This window comes from Lissotriton helveticus, chromosome 1_1, assembly GCF_964261635.1.
Source record: "Lissotriton helveticus chromosome 1_1, aLisHel1.1, whole genome shotgun sequence".
In the NCBI taxonomy this organism is placed as follows: domain Eukaryota; kingdom Metazoa; phylum Chordata; class Amphibia; order Caudata; family Salamandridae; genus Lissotriton; species Lissotriton helveticus.
Genome location: NC_136057.1, coordinates 73,706,395 through 73,719,512, shown reverse-complemented (window position 1 = coordinate 73,719,512; position 13,118 = coordinate 73,706,395). Strand labels below are relative to the sequence as shown.

Below are 13,118 nucleotides of genomic sequence, written 5' to 3'. Positions count from 1 at the left end.
GAAACAGCAATAAAATCAGCTGACATGAAAAAATAGAATGATCCAGAAAACCAAGATGCTGTTGTGATTGGATATGTTCTGTGCCACACATTACAAGTTTTTTTACAATACATGTGAAAAACACATGACTTTAGTTTTGGTTAAAATTCTTAATTTAGGGGAACAATTATTAATTTAAGGAATAAGTTACTTCAAGTGAATTTTGACATTTTTACACATACCTACAGTCTCTGCAAAGATTTTGCCTCGTTAGCACCAGTGTAACATACAAATGCAGCAATGAGAAAGGTGACCAGTCAACCTTTGCAAAGGGCCCTCTACTTTGCAGCAACATAAGTCACATTTAATCAGTAATTGTTGATCCCTGTGAGCTACAAACCCCTTTTTAGTTAAAATTGTCAGATTATTCAGCAGATGATGAATTATGTGGCAAATATGGTACAACTATAATTATGATCAAAACATTTGCAAACTAGGATATTTTGCTATTCATATTTGAACTGTGGAAAAGAGAAAAGTACTGATGACAGAACCTGCTTGGCTCAGAGACAAATGGCCTGTGATTCCACTTTTAAGCGTATTTGGGACATTCTGTGATTGGAAACATATCCCACTTTGTGAATGTATTTTAATGTCAATAACTCATATTAAACCTTAAATAAGCATATTCGGCTATTGGTTGAATTAGATAGCGTAGTAGTTTGTAACTGGTCAGTGAAATGCTAAATAAATACTAAATACAGGGAAGATTTGCTCTTTCGGCCACACCTCTGACTCCACCCATAAATCTAATCCTCAGGTTATTCTGGGCCTCTGATTCTCTGCCCACAGTTCTCCTACTTTGTTCCCCCACTCTGACCACTGCTTTCAGCTTATTATGTTTTCAATGTCGAACCCCCAGAAACTGGAGTATTATCAGAGTAAGGGTTAAGCGCGACAGTCGCAGATCACAGTTAGCTCAGGTGGGAACTGGTGTTTGAAATTAGGAATCACGGGCTGCATAGGGGCACGGGCACTTTCCCTGTGCCTTGCCATTTTACTAATGAAGCCCAATAAAGGTACCAGATGACACTATCAGGAAAAACGCTATTTTGTAGTCCCTGACTTTCCTTAACCACACTAATGCATCTTGGGATGCATAGTCTTGCATTACATCAGCTTAACCAAGTGGACTAATACACCTGAGAGTAATTTCAGGAAAAGGGAAGAGCCATGGCTTGACCACTGTGTATCTAATGATATTATAGAGTACGCTGATAACATTAATGGTAAGCTACATTTATTCAGGCAGAACCACTCTGAACCCGGAGAGAAATATGAGGGCCCTTTTTGCAGGCGTGGCAAGTGTAAACTGAGTTGCCCCATTATCAAGTCTTTTACCATTAATGGCCTGACAGTGTTCCCAAATTAAAAATTGATTTTCCCACTTGTACTTGTGTTTGTGATTCACAAAAAGTGCAAGAGATTTACTCACAGTCTTGAACCAGCATTTGAAATGTGAGTAGCCCATATGACCTTACTGCACCAGTCGGCGCCTGTCCACATTTAGAAGTGTCAGGCCTGCTAGGGCATCTTCTTGATAAAACATGTGCCAAGTGCCACATGCCCTCCAAGCTTTCTGTTTGTGTTTGTTTGTGACAGCTGTGGGTCATCTTGAATTAGGGGCACTCAAGTGGGATTTCAGGAACAATTATGCTTTTAAAGACTGTACAAATTAGATTTTCAGCTGAGTGTCTTTAAATTTTAAAGCTCCAAGTGGACAAGAATTATAGATGAGGTCATCAGCCACTTGTGGCTCTTTAGCCGGCAGCCCTTTGCATTCTGGTACTTGTAGTTTTATGTTTACTACTATAGGCATGGACTTTGAAACCTAGCCTTACATGGTGCAGCTGAAAGTCAACCAGTGGTGTTAGAGTTAGCTGGTTTCTTGGCTATTAATGCTTTGTGAAGTAGTATTCTTTAAAGCGGTGTTTCTTAAATGTGTAAAATTTCCAACTACAGGGGTCACACCTATCATACAAACAATGAACATAGTATTTGCACTATTTTTTATTTGATTTTTAAGTCTGGGAATTGGCAATTTGGTACTCACTCCCTTACATATTTTGGGTGCAAGGGCAGGCTATGGCAGAGTACCGGTGAACTATAGGCTAGAGGTTACCTGCACCATGGTTGAGCCTTCGTGCATCTCACACACACTCTCTCCTAGTTCTGTGTTTCACAATTCTCTATTGCTCTTAAAACTATGTGGAGTTTTACACCTGATGGTATCTGGGCTCAGGATACTGCTAGTGAAGATTTTGTCTCAAGTCCCTCAGTTTCATTTCTTTGTACTTGTCACCATTTAACAACTGAACAGGATCTTCTTAGTACCGCATTTGAGTAGCCAGTACACCTTCCAAGTCCACTACTTGCCTGCCTTTCTTAATATTTCTCTTCATAACTTTGCGATTGTATACATTTAACGCGCGTACGGTCTCACACAATGGGCGATTTGTATAGGGTCACTGGAAAGTCCACACGGTTGTCCCTGTCCCCCCAGAAATGTAGTCTCTCCTACGCCCATGACTTAATAGTATGTTCGGCCATGTCGACAAACACACATTCGTGCCCTCCGAATATGTATTGCTTAAATGACACTAATTTTACGCAGGTATAGGCACAGATCCAGCCCATATCTTAGTATCATCATCCTATTTGCACTGCAGGAGTATCTGGCGCAGTTCTGCCAAGTATCACGCATCAGGCGTGATTCTAACGCATTTCAGTGTGGTGATCCGCATCACCGCACTGAAATACGAGGTTACGCATATTAGGGCTTGTGGTCCTCAGCTGTCAAGCGTGCGGTCGAGCCCTGGCCTGTTTAAGTACTAATAAGGTATAGCAGCCGGCCGCGCAGCTCCACTACTTAGAGGGTGGCCTGGGTAAGCCCACATCATGCATTCGATTGTTGAAATAATCACCGTGCAGCAGCGCGCATTCCGCACTTTCCTGATGTCACAGCTACTTCCGCCAATCATTGGTAGACACTGGGCGGGCAGCAGTTAATTCTCCACTGAGCCCGCTCGCTGTGAAATGAGGACTGCTGTGGTTCTGCAATTAAGCATGAGTCCGACCCCCATGGACGACACCACGGGGGGCACCGTGATCTTGATGCCGCCCGAGCAAACCGGACTGGCACCCCTGTCTGTAGCTCTCAGCTGGCACTGAGCCGGCCCAAGCGAGCTCGGGCAGTCAGGCATCACACAAGCGAGGCCGACATGGAAAATGCAGCTATACTCTCTCGGCCATCACTGCATAATTAAGTAAGTATATGCGGAAGGCAATTCCTGGACGCATAACATAAATTCATTGAAGAATGTTCATTGAAAGTTACAAATGTTGTGGCTCCCATAATTTAGAGCCTCTGCCTGCCAGCAGTGTCTTATTCAGTGATAAGAATTGTTTACCAAATGACCTGGATAGTGTTGGGGTAATCATTGCTACTTTACTAAACATGCCTGGTATCATCGGAGCGAACACTTTTGTTTAGAAACGCACATATCTGACAGTACCAGCTTCAAGCGAACAGCTCGTGTGTCCGATAAAGCTTTGAATTGTCTAGTCTCTGCTTTTTCCTCAGGGCACTCTGTTCCTCTTTTCTGGTCTCTTGGCCTCTGGAAGATACCCTCGAGGCGCCTTCAGAGCCATATCTAAATATCCATTAATGTATGAGACTTTTACTCTAGTGTTTACAAGGCTCGAGCTCTAAGATGGCAACTGTGGATGAAGCATTTGGTAAATGGAGCACGATTACAGTCTATTCTGAGCAAATATCTTAATGATAACTACAAGTAGTGTTCACCATGTTTGTAAGTATTTAAGTTTAAGAAGCACCTGCTGTCGCTTTCATTTCCTCCTGAAATGTTCATACAACAATAAAAATGGCACGATAACTCTGATTAATGTTCTTCTTGGAGTACGATCATTTTCTCCAGTGGAAGTTTTGACTGATTACAAAGTAGCACAGCAGATTAGTATACCTACTGCAAAATACGCGATCCATGCGTATCAGGGAGTGCATATATGGAAAATAGGTCAGTGCTTTAGTTAGAAAGGTCATTTTTTACTTGAAGTGTAAAAGTTAAAATCCCAGTTTAGAACAGGGAACTAATAACTGTCATAAAAGAGCTGGAAATAAACTGGAAGGTACAGATTAGGGCACTATGATCCCCCCTCAGTCTTTCATTATTATAATGTTGCAGAAAGGGGTCATTTCGATAAAAAAAATAAACAGTTATTATTAAAGAGAACCCCCAACCACAGAGTAAGATGTTGAATTATGAGTTTGTTGCTTCTCCAGACCAAGTCCTCCTAAACTATACTGTCTATCAGTATGGATGCTTGTAGTTCTCTGTCTTAAGTAACATTTCTATACACTGATTTACACATTTTGAATGAGTGTATGTGTGTGATGTAAAGTGCTCTAACAGCCTACACTGGTATGAGTGGCGCTATAAACCTAGTTAAATGCATCCGAGCTACAGTGGTTATGGAGAATTGAGGGGACTGTTAAAGGGGTGGTAGTAAGGGAACCCGCAGCAAAGGTGGTCATTGGGGGTCCAGCAAACAAACAAGCCGGCCCTGGATATAATAATATACGTACAGCTGACAACAAGGCGAGTGCTCTTCTGCAATGGCCAAAGTCATACAACTGAATTGAATTACCACCTATCTTAGTGACTCCACTCTTGACTAAGCGTTCGTCCAGTATTAACAGGCTTGAGAGCAGCAATGAGCCTGGCTGACTGTAACTTATGTGCGCCTCAGTCTCACTCTCCTGAGGCTTGCCTGATGCGGAGAGTCTTTGACCGCTGACCGAACAGGTTACAAGGGCACTAGGTTGTGCCCTTCAATTTCTGGTGCTTTGCAGATATATTTTAAGATCTTTTTAGGAGTTTCTCGTTGCTCAAATGGGTGTCATTTCTTATAATTGTATGTTTCCCTCTTCTTCATTGCTTGGTTTTGCTTGTGAGAAAGTGTCACTCATAGTGGTTTAAATGTCACTCACAATTACACTGAAATTAAGAAAATGTCACACATCTGAAACCCTGGCAGCTGTGCTGGTGTATGACAAATGCGGCATCTTGCAGGGGGCTTTGGTTTTCTCAGAAAAGATAATCTGCAAAACCATGAAATGACTGACCCTCTTATGATCACTCGGAGGGTCTGTACAAGTAGTGACCGATGACTGACTCAGCTTCTTCAACACTTCAATGCTTCCCCCGCCCGTCCCATGACCACACTGGGGGCGCTGGCAGCCTGGCAGCTTCAAGCTTCTCCCAGCCCCAGTGGCTGTTTAAATGTCCCAGATACAAAGCGACCAACGCACCTTAGAAACGTGGATTGCTGCAGCCAGGCTTAAAATAGTCTTACGCGCCGTGCAACTGCGCATGCGCGGAAAACACACACTGTCTCCAGCATGCACAAAGAGTATAGTCCCAATGGAGCTTGGAAACTGGGATTAGAGTGCCTCACCTCTACTTTTGCACCGCTCAGTGGAGGCTGCAGGGCCTGGGGGAGAGGTGGGGGCACGCGGGGGGGCCAGCTGCCTGTGAGGAGTGTGTCCCGGTGTGTTATTGCCCCCAGAGTGACGCGCACGCTCACGCCGAGCCACAAGCGCGTACAAAACATGGCGTCTCACGGCTGCGCACGCGCAGGACCGCTCGTCACTGCTGCGCATGTGCGGAGCGAAGACTTTACTTTCTATCGCCGAGTTAGGACTTTGCACGGAGTGCAGCCTGTGAACTGCCCTGGACAGAAGACACTCAGTCTCACTGCGCCTGCGCAAAGGAGAGACACTCAGTCTCACTGCGCCTGCGCAGAGGAGAGACACTTTCCTCAATATAGAGGAGCCAACCCGAGACGCTTTGCACTGAAATCGCAGCGTTTGCTGTGTCGCGAGGCGCCTCGTGGTCCTTGGTGGTAGAGGTGTCTGTCCTCCGCGCATGCGCAGTTAATCCAAGGCCACTTTACCCCGCGCTCATGGTTCAGCAGAGAGCACAACACCCACATGAAACCCCAGGTGAAGCCCGACCAGGTGAGGTCATGAGGTGGAAAGATTGTCTGCTGCTGGAGGGTCTCGAGCCTGCTCTCCGGGGTTCATTTGTTGTTGTTGTTGCATCGATGGATGATTATTTTGTTTCAACAATGCTCATTGGCCCTCACTGCTGGAGTTGGGTCGCTCTTTTCAAGGCCTCAGCAAACGGTGATATTTTGTCTGTGTGATGAGAAGATCGACTTGAATTCCGTTTTTGTCTTTCCCCAGAGTAAAGGGGGGCAGCCCCGTCAACTGAAAGTGAAAGAACGCACTCCCAGCCAGCACCGACTGCGCCTCATTGCACCTGGCCTGGGCCTGCACAGCATCATCTGATGAGGCTAAAACTCCCCCAAATATGTCTCAACCTCACTAGGGCCTCAGTAACCAGGCAGCGGTCAGCCAATGCCCATCAGGTAAACAAGCATTGGCATCGCCAGTAGATCTCGCCTTTGGGACCTTATAAGTGTTTAGTTATCCAGCACAATATCCTTGGTGCAACAACATCAACTGCTGCATGGCGAAACATGTATAAGGTCCCAAAGGCGCTACCTATTAGCTATGCCAATGCTTGTTTTTATTGGTTCCTGTTTGTGCCTTTTAGAGATGCAAGCTTCTGTTTCGTCATCGAGTCTAACTACTCCCGCATTTTGTTGATCTAGGTCATGGGTACTCATAAACATTTTCTCGGGGCCGCAAAGTTTGGTCTATGGTGTGACCGAGGCCCGCATTGATGCCAGCAGGGTGTAAAGTCTGGGATGGGGAAACAAAGCATGTATATCTAGTAAATGTAAATGTAAATGTAGTATACTTGTAAAGCGCACAGCTGCCCCAGCAACGGGGCGTCCCGGCGCTGTATAACTCTGGGGAACCCGTCCTGGCTTTCCCTGTGGGATGGTCCCTTGCTGGGAGTCCCCAAGGTGGAGCCAGGCATCCCCGGAATTGGTGGGGCCGTTGTGGAGATTAGGCAAGCTAATGCCCAGAGTTGCCGAGTGGAACCCCTGATTAGAGTAAGCACCGAAGCGAGAATTATCAAGTCCGCTGACCAAGGTCCACGACCCTGCCGCGTCGGGAATTGAACCCTGGTCCCGGGCTGACTTCTGCTCTCAGGCCTGCTGCCTCTAACCAGAGAGCCACACTACTCCACTAGTGGCTGCCTTTAAGAAGGAAGGTGTTCCTAAAGTTAAAGGCCTAGTTACTTCATTTTCCTAACTGCAATTAACCTTTAATTAAGTGTTTGCTGTATATGTACGTTTCTTTTTCATGTTAGTTCTGAGTCGAGTAAACAGCAGCCCAGTGCTGCTGCTGCCCAGGGGTCCGCAAGTAAAGACCTGAAGGGCTTTAAGCGGCCCCCGGGCCGTACTTTGAGTATCACTGATCTAGATCCTCCCGGCGACCGCCCCAGCTACATGTGTATTTCCATGTTCTTCGAAAAGGGGTTGCAGTTGAGCAGACAGGCTCGTCAAGTCTACAAGGAAGTGTGAGTGTGACGAGGCTGGTGTATTTATTCACCACTTAACTAATCAGTCTCCTGTCTCTCCGTCCTCACGTAAGTCACAATTTGTGACACATTTGCTATTTTAAGGATTGTAATAACATCACTTTTGTATATTTAAGTCCATACAGGTACTGAAAACAGCAAACCACAAGTACAAAAATGAAAAGTACAGGGGGCACGAGCTGTAAACAAAACAAAAAATAGGTTCCAAAGGGGCAGGGTTTGCAAATTAGCATAGGCAGTGTGCAGTAATGTCACAGAGAGGGACATTGCAAGTCTAATATGCCTCTCTTTAATGGTAATGAACCGTGATTCACGTATTATAAGCACGCACTTGAGCAGTGTATACCCTCATGTACATAAATAAAGAAGGCTTAAATGTATTTTGGTACAACAATGTGGGAGAGTTTTAATGAAACGTGGGGGAACATGTTAACATTGACTTTTCTTGGGCAGAGCAAGTTTCTAGTGGGAGAAAGCTAAAATATTGTAATGCATGATATAGAATGAATATAGTGCTCTCTGAATCTGACTTGCATATCTATGTACTTTTTTTACTGCATTGCACATATATTCTATGCAGTAGTCTATTATTATTTTCCTTTTGCATGATAGCGTTTATTACAGTTAGCTTATAGATGCCACTTCTTCAGCTATTCACTAATGGTGAGCATTTTTATTTTGTTGCCCGTAAATATTCTCTATCTCAGTGCGACTCTGGTAGTTGGCAGCCCACTAGCGATTCATTTGATGTTTACTAAATACCAGGCAGTTGGGGTAAACCTGCTACTTGCTACCAAATGGGTGTTTGGACCCACAACAAACTGGAACAAGCATTTGCAATGCATTTGGTCTCACATTTACGTAAGTTTGGGCTATTGGCATTGTAAATGACAATGCCTTTTATTTATGTTTTGGGTTTCAAAACATAAATAAAATGCTTTGTCATTTACAATCCCAATAGCTTAAACTCGTGTAAATGCGCAACCTGTTGCATTGCAAATGCTTGCTATCTTCAGTCTCATGGTCTTTTTAGTAACATTAGAAAACTTAAATTTGAAGCTTTTGTGTGGGCTCTTATGGCCTAGGGCGCTGTACACACAACCATACATTTCTAATTCGTTGTCAACAAAGTTTGAATTTGAATGATTCTGCCCAGGTTTAACCAAAAGCTGTCAGTTACTGAAACATTTTGCATAGTGTATTTTCCTGTCAACAAATAAACATGTGTGTGGCATAAATGCCTCAGTGGCCGCTTACTTCTTTGAAGTACTATTGTCCTTATAGTAAAGTCCCCAATTTAATTATATTCAAATGGCATTAGATTTATGGAATTCCCCCTTCCCACAACAGAACCAATCCTATGGATTACCTAGATACCTGTGTGTGTGGTTTGATTGCCACAGTTGTCCTTGAGGACTCCGGTTCTGGTGTGCATTACTGGGTCAAAGGTGAAGATGGACATATACTGTTTGAAGAAGTTATGTCCAGTGGTCCTTTTGGCAGCGGCTATAAACCACTCGCGCCTCTTTGTCCCATGCTCCACTGACATCCCACTGATTTTTCATGGAAGATTAAATCTGCCCCTGTAAGTGTATCCCGCCCCTGGGAAGCCCGTGGGATCTATTGAAAGCCAATGGCCTGTTAAATTAAACCACGCGAGCTACCGGGGCAGAACCCACAGATGGCCGCCGCGGTGCGTGCATCTGCGGCGCGGCGGCCGTGCTCTCAGGGCTTCTACGCGCTTGGTTTCTTGGCCTCCAGGTGTAATATTACTGTAGCACCAAGGCCGCAGGCCACGGCTCTCATTCAGTCCATTTTTTTCGTAAATGTATTGTTTGGGTGAGGGGTTAAGTTTCTCTAAATTTCAAACAGGAAGAGGACTTTTCTGCAGATGCGCCACTGAAAAATCTGTTAATGTTATTCATTGCATAGGAAATTAAGGTGGTGGACATGGTGGTGGTGGATGCGGTGGTGGTGGACATGGTGGTGGTGGTGGATGTGGTGGTGGACATAGTGGTGGTGGTAGACTTGGTGGTGGTGGATATGCTGGTGGTGGCGTGGTGGTGGACATTGTGGTGGACGTGGTGGTGGTGGACGTGGTGGTGATTGACGAGGTGGTGATGGACGCGGTGGTGTTGGACACAGTGGTGGTGGACGCGGTGGTGGCGTGGTGGTGGTGGATGTGGGGGTGGACGTGGTGGTGGACATGGTGGATGTGGTGGTGATGGACGTGGTGGTGGTAGACGTGGTGGTGGCCTCGTGGTGAATGTGATGGTGGTGGTGGTGGTGGTTGTGGATGTGGTGGTGGTGGTGGATGTGGTTGTTGTGGACATGGTGGTGGTGGATGTTATGGTGGTGGACGTGATGGTGGTGGATGTAGTGGTGGACGTGGTGGACATGGTGTTGTTAGTGGACGTGGTGGTGGACATGGTGGTGGTGGACGTGGTGGTGGTGGAGGTGGTGGACGCAGTGGTGGTGGATGCGGTGGTGGTGGACGTAGTGGTGATGGAGGTGGTGGTGGACGTGGTAGTGGTGGTCGTGGTGGTGTACGTGATGGTGGTGGACATGGTGGTGGTGGACGTGGTAGTAGTGAACGTGGTGGTGGTGGACGTGGTGGTGGTGGATGTGGTGGTGGACGTGGTGGTGGTAGTGGATGTGGTGGTAGTGGACGTGATGAAGGACGTGGTGGTGGTGGATGTGGTGGTAGTGGTGGTGGACGTGGTGGGTGTGGTGCTGGTTGACGTGGTGGTGGAGGTGGGTGTCATGGTGGTGGTGGTGGACATGGTGGTGGTGAACGTGGTGGATGTGGTGGTGGTGCACGAGGTGGTGGTGGAAATGGTGGTGGTGGATGTGGTGGTGGATGTGGTGGTGGTGGACATGGTGGTGGACGTGGTGATGGTGGTGGACGTGGTGGTGGTGTACATGGTGGTGGTGGTGGACATGGTGGTGGTGGTGGTGGATGTGGTGGACATGGTGGTGGTGGATGTGGTGATGGTGGACATGGTGGTGGACGTGGTGGTGGAGATGGTGGTGGTGGACGTGGTGGGGGTGGACGATGTGGACGTGGTGGTGATGGATGTGGTGGTGATGGACATGGTGGTGGTTGTGGTGGAGTTGGTGGTGGTGGATGTGGTGGTGGTGGTGGACGTGGTGGTGATGGACGCAGTGGTGTTGAACGCAGTGGTGTTGAACGCGGTGGTGGTGGATGCGGTGGTGGATGTGGGGGTGGACGTGGTGGTGGACGTAGATGTGGTGGTGGTGGCCTCGTGGTGGTGATGATGGACATGGTGGTGGTGGACATGGTGGTATTGGTGGATGTGGTGGACATTGTGGTGGTGGATTTAGTGGTGATGGATGTGGTGGTGGTGGACGTGGTGGTGGTGGTGGATAAGGAGCCTCGTATACCACACATATAATAATACATAACAGAGCCCGTTTACACACTTATCACACTATCTGCTCCATCCTTTTGTTGTTGTTAGCCACTGCCATGGCACTCCTCACTGTGGTAGTGCCCCCAGCCTCCGCTCTTCAATGCCCTCGATGAAGTCTGCATCGATCCCCTCTCGTGCACAGCTCCCAAGTACACGTCAGTGTCCTTCTCCCACCAGCAATGTCCCCTCTCCCTCCTTGCAGGGCATCCCTTGCCCTCTGCAGCCCCCGTCCCCGAACCCTGTGTTACCCTTTTAACCCCCGAATTACTGCTTGTCTACTACAGTGCCCTTTAGCTCCCTCTTCAGCACATCTGTTACCCCCACCAGGCTCAAGCAGTGCAGCTTTCACACCACCTGGAGTTCTTTCTCACCTCTAGAAGAACCCCTCTCACCCTTAGTAGTGCCACTCTCATCCCCAGCAGCACCCCTCACAGCGTCCTCTCACCACCCCACAGTGCCTCTCACATCCTCGCAGCACCCATCACACCCTCGCAGCGCCCATCACACCCTCGCAGCACCCATTACACCCTTGCAGCACCCATCACACCCTCGCAACGCCCATCACACCCTCGCAGCACCCATTACACCCTTGCAGCACCGCTCTCAATACAGCTACAGTTCTCTCACCTCTCGCAGCAGCCCCCTCTCACTCTTAGCAGCCCCCCTCAAGCTTTGAAGCCATCGCTGTTGCATATTTATCTTATGCAACTAACAACCATTGACAAAGCCAATAGTCCTGGCTTGTAGTAGATGTAATGTTACTTGTTATATATGGATGGAATGCCGAAGCAGCAAAATACCAGTGGGGCGACACACTATGCCGAGCATGTATTTTCAGTTTGGGTTTTTAAGCCTTGCCCTTCATTACACCGACCACGTCCCTCTGGGAGCCATCACAAGGTTTTTCATTTCACTTAAAGCCCTTTCTCCGGTATAGTGACTTCCTGCTGAACAGGGAGAACAAGTTCACTCAGACTTGGCAGTCAGCTCCAGAGAGACTAATCCATGCCCGGGCCCCTCATCCATTGCCACCTTGTGATTCTTACAGCGTTACAGTTCATATCTCATTCCCCTTATTGGATTTTGTCATTTTAGTGTCATTTTGTTCAATACATTTTACTTTTTTTTTTCTATTTTGGTTTGGGTTTTTTATTGTTTTTCATTTTGACTTTTACTTTTTTGGTTTCTACATACATATTTTACATATTACCTTAAGGTAAGCCTGCCTGTTCCGTGCTTAGGTACCAGGGGGTTGATCCTAGGTTAATTGAATGGCTTTGAAAGTTCACTCTGACAACGGTTGTGATTGTTCCTCATCTACCGTAAATAATAATTCAGTTTCTTACAGAAACTATGTGAAATTATCTGCAAAACAGGCAGTTGATAACCTACCAGGCTTGAAGCACCCTGTGGACAAACTGGAATATGGGAATAGTATTGTGTGGCAATAGAACCTCTAAAAAAATTCAGCTTGGATATGAACCAAGAATCACGCTTGAATATCACAACTTTTTAAAACAAGGTAGTCAGGAAAGATTGGCGTATATATTGCAGCTCTTTGCATTTTGGCAGCCCCAAGCAAATTTGAGAACAGAGTGGATGTATGTAGCAGAGGCGAGTCTGTTCACCCAATGTGAGTGGTGATATCCGCTTTGCTGATCTGCCTGAAGTTATGATGCTGCTGACAGTGGCCTGTCTGCTAATAGCGATGGCGTGACTGGTGGATCTATGAAGCCAAATAAGAGAAAGTTATCTTCCGACACCACAGTCTTCGTCACTGAGACCAGTAATACTGAAGACTCTGAGACTCACAGCAGTAATTTCTCCTTTCAGAGCGTTATTGCTGGAGATGGAGTAAAGCCCAGAAGTAAGCACATTACTAAGGTACCAACATAGTTTAATATTGTTCATTTGTATTAACTGTTTCTCTTTTGAAGCATTTGGAAATGCATTTTCTAGTTTTGTAGTTTTTATTGTAGGCTGTTATCTTCGGTTTAAAGGGAATGGTGTTGTAGTGTGTGACCTTAATGTTGCAGTTTGCATTTCATTACCATCATTTGCTTACCCTGGAGAATCTCCGGGGTGCAGGAGGTTTGCTGTTTCAGAG

General features: G+C 46.5%; 1 protein-coding gene across 4 annotated transcripts in view; it reads left to right on the top strand.

The window, feature by feature from the left end:
* Window positions 1-5,968: 5,968 nt before the first annotated feature.
* Window positions 5,969-13,118, top strand: part of LOC144829511 (uncharacterized) — a 46,863-nt gene continuing 39,713 nt past the window's right edge. For 2 of the 4 annotated variants that reach the window (XM_078688759.1, XM_078688857.1), the window contains exons 1-2: window positions 5,969-6,079; window positions 12,845-12,895. The gene's annotated coding sequence lies outside the window, so the exon portion shown is untranslated. The remainder of the gene's footprint in view (window positions 6,080-12,844; window positions 12,896-13,118) is intronic. The other 2 variants (XM_078688849.1, XM_078688841.1) reach the window with 2 other exon arrangements.